The sequence below is a fragment of the Triticum urartu genome, chromosome 7 (assembly GCF_003073215.2).
Source record: "Triticum urartu cultivar G1812 chromosome 7, Tu2.1, whole genome shotgun sequence".
NCBI classification, from domain to species: Eukaryota; Viridiplantae; Streptophyta; class Magnoliopsida; order Poales; family Poaceae; genus Triticum; species Triticum urartu.
This window is the reverse complement of record NC_053028.1, coordinates 375,655,720-375,662,088: the sequence shown is the minus strand read 5'-3', so window position 1 is coordinate 375,662,088 and position 6,369 is coordinate 375,655,720.

Sequence of the window (6,369 nt, the reverse complement as noted above, 5' to 3'; positions counted from 1 at the left end):
CGCGAGTGTTCATCAGAGCGCATCCGACAAAGGTCCATTCCACCATGGCCAGCTGTCGCAACTCCTCCCCTCTCCCTTCCAGCCCTAAGCCTGGATATTGGGAGAGATGTTCCATCCCACATAGCGAGCTAGTGACGCTCCAGACCAAGGGATTTCTCCCCCCGGCCTATATGGTCCCGGTTCGAGCCGGTCTTGCCGTCTACAACGGCGGAGAGCAAGCAGAGAATGCCCCTAATCCCTCCAAAGGAGAGCGGGTGTGCCTCGTCCCTTACTTAATAAGGGGGCTCGGATTCCCAATCCACCCATTCCTCCGGGGGCTGCTGGAGTTCTACGGCCTGCCTTAGTATTGCATATCGCGGGCTTTGTAGCCCTCTTCGAGCTGTTCTTGGGTGTTGAAGCTCATTTCGGACTGTGGAAGGAGCTATTTTGCCTCGTGCCCCGTTCCAAGAAGGGGTCAATGTATCAAGTGGGCGGAGCCGATGTGTGGCGCATCGCCGGGACCAGATATCTGTCCGGAACCCCAAAGAAGGCGTCCGAAGACTGCTGCCGGATCCTGTCTGGATCGGCCTCCCTGAATTCAACAGTGCTCCCTTAAAGAAGCGCCTAAGTTGGCGCCCACGGAGCCCTCAGAGGGAAAGTGAAAGGGACATCATTTACCTGATGGGACGAATAAGATTGTTAGCCCATTCCGGACTATCCATGATCGGGGTTATGGCCGAATGCATTATGCGGGGGTGCAGCCGCTTCAGTATAGAAGCCACCCCATATGGGACTTCAACAGGGAGGACGACGCCACCCGCTACGGTCATAAGGGGCCGGATTCAGCTGCCGCTCTACTAAAGATCTTGTCCACTTTGTATAAGGGAGAAGAGGAGGAATTTCTCTGCGTCAACCCTCAGGGTGGATTCTCCATGCACAATCCCCCGAGGTGGGTAGGCGGCCGTATTTACTTGTCCATCCGTTTTGTATTCCCATCAGTCTGACGACTTTAACGCAGGATCTGCGCCGGGCTGTTAAGGAAATAAGCAGCCCTCCTCCACAACCCGAGGACCCAGGACAGTCCCTTGACCCGGCCTCTCAAGAGGATCCGGACATATCTGTGGAGCTGATTGATGGAGTGTTCCATCAATTGAGCAAGGATAACGCCTTGGTGGCCATTACGGCCGATTACCCAGGGCTAATCCTGACGCCCCAGGTACCTGAGATCGAAGTCCCAGTACCCCAAATAGGTGTCCGCCCACTCGTGTTCAGTTTCCTGATTGCAACCGACCTTTGCAGGGGAGGTTTTTAAGGCGGAAGGCCGAACCTGCGGCGACAAGCCAACGAGGGGCCGTAGGGCCCTGCGGGAAAAAAAGAAGTGCAGCCCGGACCGAGGCGTCAGCGCAAAGGTATGGTGCGCCCCCTTATCCCAGGTGTTATACCTTCGAGGCATATTGACACTTGCGCTCTTTTCAGGAGAAAGAGACCTCGCCATACTATATCCGGAGAGGCTGCCAATCGTGCCTCCACCAGCCAGGCTCCAAAGCCTGGTCCGGAGGCGGAGACGAACACAAGGCGCGCGCCAGACGCTCCTCAGACGGAGGATGTGGATGGGTTGTCTGCCACTAAGTCTGAGCTGGAGAGTGCCATGAACCACAGGCGTCACCGAACAATTCTTCGCGACGCTTGTTTCTCCCAAGGGGCGTTAGATGCCTTCAACTCGGGAGATGCGTACCTCAGTGCCGCTCAAAATGGTCTAGCCAGAGCCACGGTGCAGTATGTGAAAGACATACGGGTAAGAAAATTCTGGTAATTATATATATATATACTAGTAGCCCCCGAGACTTGAAACAGTTAGAATAACTGATTTAAGGATCATTTGTTATGCAGGTTCTTATAGAAAAGAATTCCCTACTGTCCAAGGAGCTGGAAGAGTGCAAAGCCCAACTTGAGGCCGCACTAGCCGTGGCCGGGGAGCCCAAGGAGACCCCCTCTGGTAACATACACTTCGAAAGATAAGTATTTTGCGAAGCACGGCATGGGTGCGAATCTGACAAATGAAATTGCAGATGGTGCCGGATTGAATCCGGAAAGGCAACACCTCCTACGCCAGCTAAAGGCTGGTGAGAAGGTGCTGACAAAGGTGAGGCGGGAGAAGAACGATCTCCAAGATGCCAACACCAAGCTGGGCGTCGAGCTGAAAGATGTTCGTGCTCAGCTGTTAGACTCCGTGAAGGAGAATCAACGGCTTCGGCGCGACATATTTAGTAAGTGCTTGAACGAACCTTTTGAAAGAAAGTTCGGCGGGGAAATCGACTAACAGAGCAATGTCTGTAGGTGTGCTAACAGGTCGTCCTGCAGAGGAGATGCCCGGTTCTACGGGTGACCTTCTTCCCGAGCTCTCGCAATTGCTCGATCGAGTTCAGCAGGCGATGCAAGGCGTCGCCCAGGCCCTGTGGCCATCCGTCTCCATGCCCGAAGGTCTTGGAGAGCTTGCGGAGAAGCTAAAGGGAGCACGGCGGCGCTTCCGATTGTGGAAGATATCAGCCTGCCGTCAAGGCGCTAGGGAGGCCTGGGCCATGGTGAAGACGCGGTACGCAAAGGCTGACCCCAACCACATGGCCGAGGTCGGTCCTGTAGGGCCCGATGGGAAGGAGATCCTTGTAAGCTTAGTATACGGCCAAGTAGAGTTGGCCGCAAAGTATTCCCAACAGGACTGTAAATTAGACAGCCTGTTAAATGGTATTGAAGAGGAATATAATCAATGAAAATGACTATGTAATTTTAATTGACATTTATAATGCCTTCTAGCCGGATTGTAGATCATTTGTCATGGCCGACCTTTTCGCTTCAGCCTCGGGACCTGACGGTCCGGAGTGTGTCTGAATTCCCGTGCGGTTATATAGGAACCGGGGAATGCATGGAGACCAGGCGTAGGGGTCATTAGGGCTTGAGCAGACAAGTGCCCGACTAGTTATGTTATATTAAATGGTTAGTAAGAAACATCTTCCAAGGAGAATAGTTCTGTTAGGGGTTCCTTTCCCTGGGAGGCATGCCCTAAGGTGCATGTCCATGCTGCGAAAATAAACGCAGGAAAAACATCTAGGGACGTATAGATAAAAAATAAAAAAAGATCATCTTTAGTTCACCGACCGAATATTACCTTAAGAACGCTAGCTTTCGGCTTCACCCAGTCTGAGGTACACGTCCGGCTGACCCGGCAGTAACAATCGCAGAGGTGCTCCCTTTACCACCTAGCCGAACAATCGGGAACGTAGGGGTAAGCATAGGAGCCAGGCAACCCAGCTTGGCCAAAACTTAAGTCATATCAATGCATGTAATGGTGACTAAAAGGTACATGCGGAAGTGTGACACATGTGTTGGGCATGAAGCCCGTACGAATAAGCTTCTGTTTAAAGAAGCCCCCAGGTTTAATGGGCGCGGATAGCGCGTCACTTTATGAGACTTTAAAGGATATAAGAGAGAGAGAGAGAGAGAGAGAGAGAGAGAGAGAGAAAAGAAGAGAAATGTAAGATAGAAAATATATAAAAAAATGGACAGAGGAGGGAGACGAACACAGAGTCCGGCGCTAGGCATAGAATCTTCGGAGATGGGCTGCGTTCCATGGGTTTGGCTCGAGTCGGTTATCCGATGCATCTCGCAGGCGGTACGCTCCACCAGTCAGGGCTTGGTCAATTATGAAGGGACCTTCCCACTTGGGCTTGATTTTGTCCTTTTTCTTGTCCGGTAGTCGTAGAACTAATTCGCCAACGTTGTAATTTTTGGCCCGTACTTCTCTGCTTTGGTATCTTCGAGCCTGCTGTTGATAGAATGAGGAACGGGCTTTTGCCACGTCACGCTCCTCCTCCAATGCGTCCAAGCTGTCCTGCCGATTGAGCTCGGCTTCTCTTTCTTCGTACGTGCGCACTCGAGGTGAGTCATGAATTATGTCGCAAGGCAAAACTGTCTCTGCGCCGTACACCATAAGGAATGGTGTGTATCCGGTGGTGCGATTCGGCATGGTCCGCAGCCCCCAGAGTTCGGAGTCGAGCTCCTCTACCCAGTGCGTGTTAGATTCCTTGAGGGACCGCACATGATAAGACCATTTGCACATTCGACCTGGCCGTTAGTTTGTGGGTGATAGACGGAAGCATAATCGAGCTTGATGCCCATGTTTTTGCACCAGAGTTTTACCTCGTCGGCCGTGAAGTTCTTGCCATTATCAGTGATGATGCTGTGGGGGACGCTGTAATGGTGTACAACCCCGGATATAAAGTCTATCACCGGTCCGGATTCGACCGTCTTAACAGGCTTGGCTTCTATCCATTTGGTGAACTTATCCACCATGACTAGTAAGTATTTTTGCTTGTGGGTTCCGCCTTTAAGGGGTCCAACCATGTCAAGCCCCCAGACCGCGAAGGGCCAAGTAATGGGGATAGTTCGGAGGGCGGTGGGTGGCATATGGCTTTGGTTTGCAAAGAGCTGGCAACCGATGCATCGTTGGACTAAGTCCTGAGCGTCTGCCTGGGCCGTCGGCCAATAAAAGCCTGTACGGAAGGCCTTGCTTACAAGGGACCGGGCTGTAGCGTGATGACCGCCGAGTCCGGCATGAATTTCAGCCAGGAGGTTCCGCCCTTCCTCTTCGGAGATGCACCTTTGAAGGACTCCGGTAGTGCTTTTCTTATAAAGCTCTCCCTCGTGGACTCTGTAGGCTTTGGATCGCCGCACTATGCAGCGTGCCTCATTTTGGTCCTCGAGGAGTTCCTGCCAAGTAAGGTAGGCGAGGAATGGTTCTGTCCACGGGGTGATGACGGCCATTATTACGTGGCTGAAGGTGTTATTTCATTGGCAGAGCCTCCGATTGTGTTAGAATGTTCGGTGTCGGGCAGTGCGGTTGGGTCCGGGCTGTTATTGTTTGGCTCCCCTTCCCATGCTACGGATGGCTTGAACAGCCTTTCCAAGAAGATGTTGGGGTGGACTACATCGCATTTTGCGCCGATGCGTGCCAGGACATCTGCCGCCTGATTATTTTCCCGGGCTATATGGTGAAATTCAAGCCCCTCGAACCGAGCTGACATTTTTAGGACAGCATTGCGGTAAGCTGCCATTTTTGGATCCTTGGCATCGAAGTCTCCATTTATTTGGGATATTGCAAGGTTCGAGTCCCCGCGCACCTCTAGGCGTTGGATGCCCATGGATACTGCCATCCGGAGACCATGTAAAAGGGCCTCATATTCGGCTGCATTGTTGGAGTCCGTGTACATAATCTGGAGTATATATTGAACTGTGTCTCCTGTGGGGGACGTCAAAACGACGCCAGCCCCCAGTCCGGCCAACATCTTGGAGCCGTCGAAATGCATGATCCAATTTGAATATGTGTCGTACTCTTTAGGGAGTTCGGCCTCCGTCCATTCTGCGACGAAGTCGGCCAAGACTTGTGACTTGATGGCTCGTCGTGGCTTATAAGTTATGTCGAACGTGAGGAGCTCAATGGCCCATTTTGCAATCCGGCCCGTTGTGTCACGGTTGTTTATAATATCGTTAAGTGGTACTTCCGAGGCTACTATTATTGAACACTCTTGAAAGTAGTGTCGTAGCTTCCGGGATGCCATGAATACCGCGTACGCAATCTTTTGATAATGCGGGTACCGTGATTTGTAGGGAGTGAGGACAGTGGACACATAATAGACCGGCTTTTGAAGGGGGAATTTGTGTCCGTCCGCTTCTTGTTCGACGACGAGCACCGCGCTTACAACCTGATGGTGTTGCTGCAATGTATAATAGCATTGGTTCGCCAATATTTGGCGCGGCCAGGACTAGGTTTGTTGCCAGTATGGCTTTTATTTCGTCGAGTCCGGCTGTGGCTGCATCCGTCCATTTGAAGTGTTCGGTGCGCCGAAGGAGGCGGTAAAGGGGTAGGGCCTTTTCTCCCAAGCGGGAGATAAAGCGGCTTAGAGCCGCCACACATCCGGTTAACTTTTGTATTTTTTTGAGGTCCTTTGGGATATCTAGTTGCGACAGAGCTCGGATCTTGGCTGGATTTGCTTCAATTCCTCTACCGGATACAATGAAGCCCAAGAGCTTTCCGGCTGGAACGCCAAAAACGCATTTTTCCGGGTTGAGCTTGATGTCGTATGTTCGTAAGGTTATCAAATGTGAGCCACAAGTCGTCTACTAGAGATTCAACACGTATTGTTTGGACGACCACATCATCTACATATGCCTCCACTGTTTTTCCGATCTGGCTTGCCAGACATGTCTGAATCATGCGCTGATATGTTGCGCCGGCATTTTTGAGCCCGAAGGGCATCGTGTTGAAGCTGAATGGCCCGTATGGTGAGATAAATGCCGTTGCGGCTTGGTCTGGTTCTGCCATCTTGATTTGATGGT